This window comes from Lepidochelys kempii, chromosome 2 (assembly GCF_965140265.1).
Source record: "Lepidochelys kempii isolate rLepKem1 chromosome 2, rLepKem1.hap2, whole genome shotgun sequence".
Taxonomy (NCBI): Eukaryota; Metazoa; Chordata; order Testudines; family Cheloniidae; genus Lepidochelys; species Lepidochelys kempii.
The window spans coordinates 64,913,566-64,925,986 of record NC_133257.1 but is presented as its reverse complement, the minus strand read 5'-3'; the positions used below and the strand labels follow the sequence as shown (position 1 = coordinate 64,925,986).

Here is a 12,421-nt window from a genome sequence, read left to right as displayed (position 1 = left end):
TATCAATGATGAGGTAGAATGTAAAGAAATAAGAAGCGAGGGAATGGATAAGACAGAGTCCGTCTGGGCAAAAATTACATTGTGGAAGAAAACTATTAGAGCCTCCCTGGGATAGTGCTTATGGTGTGCTATAGACCGCCGGGATCTAATTTGGATAATTTTTTAATGTTTTTAATAAAGTAAATACTAATGGAAACTGTGTGATCATGGGAGACTAACTTCCCAGATATAGACTGGAGGACGAGTGCTAGTAATAATAATAGGGTTCAGATTTTCCTAGATGCGATAGCTGATGGATTCCTTCATCAAGTAGTTGCTGAACTGACTAGAGGGGATGCCATTTTAGATTTGGTTTTGGTGAGTAGTGAGGACCTCATAGAAGAAATGGTTGTAGGGGATAATCTTGGCTCAAGTGATCATGAGCTTATTCAGTTCAAACTGAACGGAAGGATTAACAAAAATAAATCTGCAACTAGGGTTTTTGATTTGAAAAGGGCTGACTTTAAAAAATTAAGGAAATTAGTTAGGAAAGTGGATTGGACTGATGAACTTATGGATCTAAAGGTAGAGGAGGCCTGGGATTACTTTAAATCAAAGCTGCAGAAGCTATCGGAAGCCTGCATCCCAAGAAAGGGGAAAAAATTCATAGGCAGGAGTTGTAGACCAAGCTGGATGAGCAAGCATCTCAGAGAGGTGATTAAGAAAAAGCAGAAAGCATACAGGGAGTGGAAGATGGGAGGGATCAGCAAGGAAAGCTACCTTATTGAGGTCAGAACACGTAGGGATAAAGTGAGAAAGGCTAAAAGTCAAGTAGAGTTGGACTTTGCAAAGGGAATTAAAACCAATAGTAAAAGGTTCTATAGCCATATAAATAAGAAGAAAACAAAGAAAGAAGAAGTGGGACCACTAAACCGAGGATGGAGTGGAGGTTAAGGATAACCTAGGCATGGCCCAATATCTAAACAAATACTTTGCCTCAGTCTTTAATAAGGCTAAAGAGGATCTTAGGGATAATGGTAGCATGACAAATGGGAATGGGGATATGGAGGTAGATATTACCATACCTGAGGTAGAAGTGAAACTCAAACAGCTTAATGGGACTAAATCGGGGGGCCCAGATAATCTTCATCCAAGAATATTAAGGGAATTGGCACCTGAAATTGCAAGCTTATTAGCAAGAATTTTTAATGAATCTGTAAACTCAGGAGTTGTATCGTATGATTGGAGAATTGCTAACATAGTTCCTATTTTTAAGAAAGGGGAAAAAAGTAATCCAGGTAACTACAGGCCTGTTAGTTTGACATCTGTAGTATGCAAGGTCTTGGAAAAAATTTTGAAGGAGAAATTAGTTAAGGACATTGAAGTCAATGGTAAATGGGACAAAATAAAACATGGTTTTACAAAAGGTAGATTGTGCCAAACCAACCTGATCTCCTTCTTTGAGAAAGTAACAGATTTTTTTAGACAAAGGAAACGCAATGGATCTAATTTACCTACATTTCAGTAAGGCGTTTGATACCGTGCCACATGGGGAATTATTAGTTAAATTGGAAAAGATGGGGATCAATATGAACACTGAAAGGTGGATAAGGAATTGATTAAAGGGGAGACTACAACGGGTCCTACTGAAAGGTGAACTGTCAGGCTGGAGGAAGGTTACCAATGGAGTTCCTCAAGGATCAGTTTTGGTACCAATCTTTTTATTACTGACCTCAGCACAAAAAGTGGGAGTGTTCTAATAAAGTTTGCAGACGATACAAAGCTGGGAGGTATTGTCAATTTAGAGAAGGACCAGGATATCCTACAGGAGGATTTGGATGACCTTGTAAACTGGAGTAATAGTAATAGGATGAAATTTAATAGTGAGAAGTGTAAGGTCATGCATTTAGGGATTAATAACAAGAATTTTAATTATAAGATGGGGACACATCAATTAGAAGTAATGAAGGAGGAGAAGGACCTTGGAGTATTGATCATAGGATGACTATGAGCCGCCAATGTGATATGGCTGTGAAAAAAGCTAATGCGGTCTTGGGATGCATCAGGAGAGGTATTTCCAGTAGGGATAAGGAGGTTTTAGTACCGTTATACAAGGCACTGGTGAGACCTCACCTGGAATACTGTGTGCAGTTCTGGTCTCCCATGTTTAAGAAGGATGAATTCAAACTGGAACAGCTACAGAGAAGGGCTACTAGGATGATCCGAGGAATGGAAAGCTTGTCTTATGAAAGGAGACTCAAGGAGCTTGGCTTGTTCAGCCTAACTAAAAGAAGGTTGAGGGGAGATATGATTGCTCTCTAAAAATATATCAGAGGGATAAATACCGGAGAGGGAGAGGATCTATTTAAGCTCAGTACCTATGTGGACACAAGAACAAATGGATATAAACTAGCCACCAGAAAGTTTAGACTTGAAATTAGACGAAGGTTTCTAACCATCAGAGGAGTGACGTTTTGGAATACCTTTCCAAAGGAAGCAGTGGAGGCAAAAGATCTATCTGGCTTTAAGATTAAACTTGATAAGTTTATGGAGGAGATGGTATGATGGGATAACATGGTTTTGGTAATTAATTGATCTTTAAATATTCATGGTAAATAGGCCTAATGGCCTGTGATGGGCTGTTAGATGGGGTGGGATCTGAGTTACTACAGAAAATTCTTTCCTGGGTATCTGGCTGGTGAACCTTGCCCGTATGCACAGGGTTTAGCTGATCGCCATATTTGGGGTTGGGAAGGAATTTTCCTCCAGGGCAGATTGGAAGAGGCCCTAGAGGTTTTTCGCCTTCCTCTGTAGCATGGGGCATGGGTCACTTGCTGGAGGATTCTCTGCTCCTTGAAGTCTTTAAACAACGATTTCAGGACTTCAATAGCTCAGACATAGGTGAGGTTTTTCAGGAGTGGGTGGGTGAGATTCTGTGACCTGCGTTGTGCAGGAGGTCAGACTAGATGATCATAATGGTCCCTTCTGAGCTTAGTATGAACCTACAAGTGCTTCCACTTGGCCAAGAAGGTCACTCTGGTGGAGGGTTTTCTGCTACCTAATAAAACTTGCTGGTACTGCTCCAATCAGGCTTGTTCCTCCGAGTTCAGCCACACAGCAGTCAGGCTGCCAGGGATGCGAGGTTCAGATGGAATAAGCAGCCTTGGTTCTGGGAGATCAAGTCTGGGTGCATCGTGAGCTCTATTCCAGCTACTACCAACAGTTCCAGAAGTATGCCAAACTAATGCTGGGGGCGATTAGGATTATCCTTGCCTTGTCTCTTGATCTTTACGAGGCCCTTGTGAATCAACTGTATCAATGGAAAGGCGTACAGCAGACCCCCACAGACTATCAGAGCAGAAAGGCATTGGACAGGGAGCGCTTGCTGAGCCCTCACATTGAGCAGAGCTACTAGCCTTTCGTGTTTTTCCTGGTGGCGAAGAGGTCCATTTGGGAAGTGCCCCACTTCTGGAAGATGGCACTGACTACCTCAGGGACCACTCGTGGCAAGAGGAAAAGGACCCGCTAAGGCAATCTACCAGCGTATTCCAGTCCCCTGGAAGGTGCACTGTCTTGAGGTGAACATGTTGGATGAAGAAGTCCCACAACCGTAACGCCCCCTGGCACAGGGCTGAGGAAGGAGCCCCTCCTTTTTTATTATAGATCAAGGCCCTATTGTCCATCAGGATCCGCGCCACCTTGCCCAAGATGTAAGGAAGAAACACCTGGCAAGCCAAGCAAATCTCCCTCAGTTTCCTGACATGCATGATGAGGGAGAGTTCCTCCTTTGACCGGAGATCTTGGATACTGCAACTGCCAAGGTGGGGTCCCCAACCCAGGTCTGATGCATCTGAGATCAATGTCACTGACGGGCATAGAGTGGCAAACGGTCATTACTGATCGCGGATCTGCCCACCAAGTCAACGATGCGAGAACGGCTGACGGGATTGTGAGGAATAATTCCAGGTGGCGTTTGCTGGAGGAGTAGAAGTCTGAGGTGCAGCTGTGCATACCATGCACGCTGCCTTGTGACCCAGCAATCTCAAAACATAACTGAGGGGTCATGAGCGGGTGGAATCTGACATGGGGGAACTGGACTTCTGGCAGGTAGGCTCTGGCCTGACTGAAGTTGAGCATTGCTCCTATAAAATCTATCCTCTGTGCTGGGATCAGAGTGGATATCTGCTTGTTTATCAGCAGACCCAGCTGTAGCCAAGTGACCCTTACTATACTGAAGCTGTGTTGAACCTGAACTCGCAACTGGCCCTTGATTAACCAGTCATCAAGGTATGGATAGATCTGTATGCTTCGATGTCTCAAGTGAACCGCAACTACGCCATACACTTTGTAAAAATCCTTGGGGCTGATGAAAGTCCGAAGGTGAGTGCAGTAAATTGGTAGTGGCGCTGGCCCACCATGAATTGAAGGAACCTCCTGTGTCCACAGAAGATGGAGATATGGAAATAGGCCTCTTTTAGGGTGAGGGTGGCATATCAATCTCCCAGATCCAGGGAGGAAACGATGGAGGACAGGGAGACTATGGAGAACTTCAACTTCTTGTGATGTTCGTTGAGGAGAAGGTGCTCATTCTAGGATGGGTCTGAGGTCTCCTTTGGGCTTCGGGATCAGGAAATATTGGGAGTAACCCCCCCTCACCCCCCCCACACACAGGAGAGTCTATCTCCTGGACGAGGAGATGCTTGTGAGAAGGGTGCCTGAAGAGGGACAGGACTGGGGGATAAGATGGCGGAATGGATGAAAACTGCAGAATATATCAGAGTGTCAAAGTGGAGAACACCAAGTGGTCCGAAGTTATTTGGGACCATGAAGCATGGAACGGAGATAGATGGTAAAAACAAAAGGGCGGGGGGGTGTGGATCCTGTGCTAAGTCTGGTACGCTGCCCTCAGGCGCACCCTCAAAAAAGGCCTGTCTAGGGCTAGCTGGGTAGGCAGAGGTGGAAGGTGCAGGCTGTCTGCGTTTATAGCCTTTTCTTTTCTTCTTGAAGGGCTCGTGCCTAGAGGTCCTGAGAACTTGTGAAGTGGTTGCGGCCGGAAGCCTTTTCTGGAGGCCAGGGACATGTATAGGCCAAAAGATCGCAGCATGACCCTTGAGTCTTTCAGCCCATACAGATTAGCATCCGTCAGCTCAGAGAACAGGGTGTTGCCCTCAACGGGGAGGTCTTAGACCGACTGCTGCACTTCTGGAGAAAAGACAGAGCATTGCAGCCATGAGCTATGCCGCATGGACACTGCCAAGGCCATTGACCTGGCTGCCGAGTCAGCCTCATCCAAGGCAACCATGATGGCCAGGAATTCTTGCCTCGAATGCTGACGCAAGGACTCTTTAAATTTCATCACGGAGTCCCAGGTATTATATTTATATCTCCCCAGCAATGCCTGGTGGTTGGAGATCCTGAGTTGGAGTCTGGCAGTGGAATATATTTTTCTTCCGAACAAGTCCAGCATTCTTGTGTCCATATTTTTAGGTGTAGTGCTCACCTGACCCTGTGTCTCCCACTTATTTACAGCGGATGCCATGGGGATCCAGGCGGTGGGTACATATATTCATAACCCTGGGTCAGGACATAATACTTTTTCTCTGCCCTTTTCAATATTGGGAGCAGAGATGATGGGGTCTACCAGAGTCCTTTGACCAGTTTCAACACCCCTTCATGGACTGGCATCGCAAACTTAGAGGGGACTGCTGCAGCCCAGAATATCCAAGAGACTGTCTGTGGGCTCCTTCAGCTCCACTTCTAGCTCCAAATTCGAGATGACCCGTTTAAGGAACTCGTGGTGAACCCGAAAGTTATCCAATGGTAATGGGTGGGCAGGACCAGCCACCACCTCATCTGGAGATGATGAGGAGGACAATGCTAATGCTGTGGGAGGGGCTGGAACCTCCTCTGTAACTGGGGTAGATGGCTCTGGAGCCGTTGCTGGAGCCTCGTACCGGCATTGGAGTTCGAGTCAGGCAACTGCAACTGCACAGATGGCGCTGGAGCTTGCTTCTCAGATGTGGATGACTGATGGGAGTGGGATTCCTAGCATCAGGCAGAACCCCCAGGGGTTCCAATATGGCCAGTGTGTTGGTTACTCCCCTGATGGTCAGGCACCCACTGCAGGAACAGTCCCGAAACCCAGTGTACAGGCCAAATGGTGTTTCGGTGCCAGGGGATGGATTCCCCTTCCAAGTCCGAGAAGGAATTCTCCCTCAGAGACCACGGGCACGGATGTCAGTGCTTCCCCCTGCCAGCTATGATGGGGATTGAAGCTAGAGGGAAGGAGACTGGCATCTTGACTCCGGAGACTGATACCGTGAAGACTGGAATCAATACTGAGACAGAGAATGCTGAGGAGTCTGGGATAGAGGATCCAGCGACAGACCACTGCGGCAGGCCCATGAGGGGTTTCCCTCTGGAGGAAGCCGCCTTCACTGACTCTGAGGTCGAAGGTTAGTCTTGCAATGTGGGCGGAATGGGGAGGGCCAGCAGGTCCCTTGAAGCCTGAAATGCCTCTGGTGTCAAAGGGGCTCTCAAGTGCAAGTCCCAACTGCTTTCAGGTTTTGGCGGCGGTTCCTCACTGGGCTTGGAGCCCTGGAGATGCTCCTGCATGCAGCTCAGAAGACGGCAAGTGGTGTGGCACGGGTCCTGGCTCATCCACCACTGCTTTCTTATCCTTCTTCAGTACGGGGGAGCGCCCTGGGATATGATGGGACCACTACCTATACTAACTAAGCTAACAACTAAGAACTAATAGGTAACTATACGCAAGAAACGGAAACCAAAAACCACTAGGGAACACTTGGAAGTGCAAGAGAGAAAGACATTCAAACAACTGTCACAGGCAGTAAGAAGGAACTGAGGGGGCATGGGGCTGGTACTGTCCCTTATAATGATGCATGAGTATAGGATCCCAGGGGGCACTATGGATAGTGCTGGGGAAAAATCTCTGGCAGCTGTGCACACGGGCATGCACACACCTAACATGGAATCGACATGAGTTAGCAGTCAAAGAAGAAACTAAGCATCCCTGCTTAGAATCATCAAATCCAATTTAAGGCTATCAAACTTCAGAGCTCACAATTATTAAATCTCTATGACAACATCCGAGAACGTTTGGTTTAACAACTCTGTATTTTAAACAAAAGTTTGTCACAATTAAAGGGCAAAATGTGCTCAGAGTCAGTATCCACTGGCCTGATCAAGTGTCTCTGGAGTTATTCTGCCCATTCCAGCTTATATATGGAGGTGGGTATCAAGAGCTGTACTTGTTCTTGTTTTCTATCGTTTCTACCTCAGAGTTTTCTATTACATCATAACCATAGTGTTCTGTTGGTTTGTTTTTTTTTTTTTGTTCTTTTTTTTAACACTTGCTTGTCAATTCCCCTTGCTGGCATGGTGAGGATATATACAACACAAGACATGATCCGATCCGCAGGCACCAGAAATAAGCGTAGATGCTTTTTTACTCTGTAGCTGTATTATGTCAAAAAAGTATATTCCTTCATTTTAAAACAAAAGCAGTATGAGCTGGGGCTAACCAGAGCCGTGGAGAGCTACTAAAAGAAATCAAAATTACAAATGTACAGATTGTAAACTCTTGAGGTGAAGACTTACCGGTACTATGTTTGCACAGTACCATGCACAACAGGAGCTTGATCTAAGTGGGGTCTCTGGGAGCTATAATACAAACAATGATTTTACATTTTTTTGTATATAGAAACCACTGCTCTGGCTCTATACATCTAGAAAGTAGCCAGGAATCAATATGTTCCAACAATATAGGAAGAATACAACAGATAACCAGACAATTAATGGTGAACTTGAAAAAGACTGCCAAAAATAACTTCTCAGAAAACTATGACCTAGTTTTTTTAGTCTTTACAAAAAAATCCAAAACCCAAGCTAATATACATTGCATATATTAAAACCACCCAAGAGAAATCCTAATGTGTCTGTCTTAGACCAAAAAAGGGAATAGATGCCTTTGCAAAAAGCCAAGCTGTCCAGATACTTGCATAGGCACAAGCGATACAAGTTCTTCTAGATTTTATCCAGAAGTAAAACTAAATATCAGAAATAGCTATTGTAGATTTGTTCTTAGGTAGACCAGGCTCAGTCAATGGTCCTTAATTAAATAGGTCCTTAAGCCCAGAAGAAACCAGATAGCGCTATTTAAAATCAATAGCAATCTAGGGAACCAGGGTTTTCACAGACTGTAGAATGTGATAAGTATAGTACAACTGCTTCCGTGTCATGACTGATTTTTTTTGAGGGGGGTACATTTATTATCAAGAGAAATAAGGAAATGCATCTCTGCTCCCACAAATACTTCTCCCACAGAATAAGAGCATGCCAGTCTTCCATCTTTGAAGATGAAATATTAAGAGCGAATCTTAGGACTGCCCTACCAAGCTGAACGCTGCAAATAATTCTGCTTCTGCATAGTACCATGTGGATGTTACCTGATCAGAGATTTTTCTGATGGTGCTCCCTTTTTCCTGCTGCTTGCAGGTATTTTGCACTGAACATAAATGGTTGTGATTGAGAAGAAATTTGCTGGCTTACAGATTTAGGGAGTACGCTGTTCACCCCATTCTGTGATTATGGGACCATAGTTGTTCCCTCTTTTTATGTGAAAAGACATAATGTTGAGGAATCCAGAGGAGCAGTATATTGACGGAGTTTCCTACACCAAAATTCCAGAAAATAGATCATGCTGCAACCTTCCAGGAACGTCTACTTGCAATGACCCAGAAATAAATCTATCTTGATTCCACACTCCAAATGGTGTTCTTCATGATTCAGACAGATGATGAGAATGTTGCATTTGGATTTCTTATAAATAAATAAATAAAGGGAATGTGTTACTGAGGAAGTGCGTAAGACACTTCCAGAGCCTGGAAATTCCAGCTTCTAATGAAAAAATTCTGGAAAAAGGTTGGAAATGTAACATTTTCCAAGGAGTCTTATCCACATACAAGACCACTTTATCAATCAGTTACAGAAATTAGGCTGCGGACACATTGCTGTGGGTTTAGGAGCTGATCTATTAAAAACTGGATCTTGTAGAATTTTTCCTAAATAGTTCCCAATAAGCCTGGAAAACAGAAGTGGCCTCAAGGTCACTTCTGCACTAGGCATTGCTGAGCACAAGATATGTCTCTTTGAAGTCCCACTGAAGCCACTAATAACTGCAGCAGGAAGAAGCACTTGGGCAGACCTCTACTGCTAAGGGAATTCCCCCAAACGCCCTCACTTCTACTTAGGAGGTCAATTTCCTTTCAGTTAGGATGAAAGTGAGGGAAGAGGTTAAAAAAAGAATCCAAAACATATGCTCTCAGAGACGCAGATGAGGAAGCTCCCTTTTTCTAAGCAGAGGCAGTAGACAAGATTGAGGTGTCAGTTCAGTCAACAGGAGGAACTAGCAAGTAAGGAAAAAAGGGTACAAGAACTCTTGGTAGTTGTCTCTATCATTTGGAATGAGAAGGTTAATCAAATGGCACCAGTGGACATACAAGAAACTAATTTAGCAAACTTGAAAGCTAACTTCTTTTTAAAAGGGTGCATAACATAGCAAAGAAAGAATAGCAGGATTAAAAAAGCTAATATTCTCTATTCTTGATTACTTTGTTTATGCATGATTTGGCAACTTAAAACATAATGCCGCTTTGCACTGTTTTTTTTTTTTTTAAAAGATAACAAATATAGAGAAATCCAATATAGATTTAAATTAGCCATGCATTTATTTACTCCAGCCCAAAATAATGCAGGAACCTTATATTTGCTTAAAGTTTCAAAAATAAGTTTTGAGGACCAAAATTCTGCCCTCATTTACACCAATGCTTCATGCAGTAGTTACAGGCCATCTCCAATGTCTTTTTTATAAAACATACGATGCATCTTTCAAAGATCCCCAAAAACTTAAATCAATTCAGCCTGAAAATAAGGGTCTACAACTGAACTGCAAAAAACTATTTTGTTTGGGCAGAAAGATAAAGGTTCTTTTCCCCCCCCCCAACAAACTACTGCTTCAAATGCGTGAAGGGTACTAGCCAAACACCCAACCTTACTCCCTGTGAAGTCAATAACTTCAACAGAAAGAGGAATAGGGTCCAAAATCAATACAAAAGAAATTTAAGATGGATACTGCAGTCTCCTCCTGTTCCAGCGTACATAATTATTGTAGCACATGGTATATTAAAATCATCTACTTATCACACTCCTGCAATAAAAACCTACATTCCTTTTGCTCCTCTTGAAAGCACATTGGTGAGAATCACTTTTCGCTATTTAGAAAATGTAAATTATATTTATAATTAAGTTAACTAAAATAAATTTTAAACCTGCTGGCAGCTACAATATTATTGAAAGTGGATGTCACCTTTGGTGCTGCCAGTAGGCGGTCTGAATGTCAAGGATTTTAAAGCACAGTGATTTCTCTCCTACTTTAAAGGCCAGTTAAAGAACAGAAAAAATTATGGTTTATTAGCATTAAATATTATGCAATAAATATCTTCTCCTTATTAATACTGTATTAAATTAACATGGAAACAATCTCTTAATTTTGTACTCCCACAGATATATGCACCAAAAAAGATACCCTTTGACAAAACGGAAAAAAAAAAAAATCTAATCAAAGTCACACAAGATACATAGTAAAATAGTCACACCATGCAAGTACTTGGATAGTTACACGCAAGCAGATGAAGCAGCCTTATTAATATACGTGTTTCTTCATTAGCTTCACAAACTTAATTTTAGACGGCACATTTCTCAGGGCAGGGTCATTTCTTTTACTTGTCTTTAGAGCCCTATGAATATATATGGTACTATACAGATTATTATCTATTTATACAAGATTATTAACAGAACCAAGTCCCTTGGCTACTATCTATTTCTTTCCTAAAATGTGAACTGCAATTAAATCATACTATGGAATGGCTTGACCAGTTTTATTTTTTTAATTCCTAAAGTTTGTGTATTAATCTGCAACAGAACTACTTAAAACCACCCATTATTTTTCCCATCCTCCAGAACATATTGTTGTAACAGTAAAATTATATTTCAAAACTAGTATTTAGAGGGGAAAAATAGTAACTGATCTGTGACCTTTTATAACATATTTAAAGGAGACAGTATTTATGTTTTATGCACATTGGAAGGTGAGTTTATTATAGAAACAGTGTCACAGAACTGGCAGAATCCCCAATCATATCAAGTTCTGTAAAAGTGGAGATGTATCAAAGAGCAACACATGTATCTTGCTACCAGCTATGCAGCCAGAATGAGACAGCCATGAAAGCAATATTCAGAGTATTGTCCTATTTATATACACCATGAGAAAATTCAGATTTGCAGAATGATTACAGGAAAAAAAATCTGTTAGAGTTTATCATAAGTTGACAAAAAACAAGATAAAATACAAGCATGTGTAATGTTCAGTGCCAGCTCCCAATCTGTCGCTCTACAGACACACACAGCCCTATAGTCATAGGTTTGATTAGAATTCTTCTTGCTCTACCTGTCTTCAGCAGACTGAATGTAGCTCTGATCTCCAGAGTTCTCTCCCTAAACAGAAGAACTAAACAAATGGACTGAAGAACAAAGATTCTTGCCTCTCTCTTCAGACAGGAATCGGGGAGGGTAGCACTAAATGGCCCTTCAGAGAGCATGCACAATGTTCTGATTCTATACTAGAAGTTTGCACTGAAGTGTGGCATCAACACAACACAAGAACTATGGGTCACCAAATGAAATTAATAGGCAGCAGGTTTTTAAAAAAAAAAACCAAAAACTAAAGGAAGTATTTCTTCACACAACGTACAGTCAACCTGTGGAACTCTTTGCCAGAGGATGTTGTGAAGGCCAAGACTATAACTGGGTTCAAAAAAAGAACTAGATAAATTCATGGAGGATAGGCCCATCAATGGCTATTAGCCAGGATAGGTAGGAATGGTGTCCCTAGCCGCTGTTTGCCAGAAGCTGGGAATGGGCAACATGGGATGGATCAACTTGATGATTGCCTATTCTGTTCATTCCCTCAGAAGCACCTGGCATTAACCACTGACCCAGTATGGCTGTTCTTATGTAATATTTTGCAGTGATGCACCATCAAGATGTAAACAGTACAGGTAATTTCAGGACACTGAATTGAAATTTTTCAGTTACTCTTTCCAATTCCATTTGATGACAAAGTATTTCACCAGCTTTGTACACTGAGTAACAATTTCTCAAAGTTTTCTATTCAACAAGTACACAAATTATTTTCTCTTTAGTTTCAACAGTGAGGTGAGTTTTGAGATCAATATATTGCTCCTTATTTCCCTCTATTCAGGCTCCCTATTTACCTTTTTTTAAAAGGCTGTGATGATCAATGTTATAATAGAGTGGAAGGGAATTGTGGGAGAGATTCAGAAGGATTCAGTTTGGATGTCAG

The 12,421-nt window shown here is 42.4% G+C and overlaps 1 protein-coding gene across 13 annotated transcripts in view; it reads right to left on the bottom strand.

Annotated features, from left to right (window-relative positions):
* Positions 1–12,421, bottom strand: part of ASPH (aspartate beta-hydroxylase) — a 207,705-nt gene that overhangs the window by 151,737 nt on the left and 43,547 nt on the right. The gene's annotated exons all lie outside the window — the stretch shown is intronic.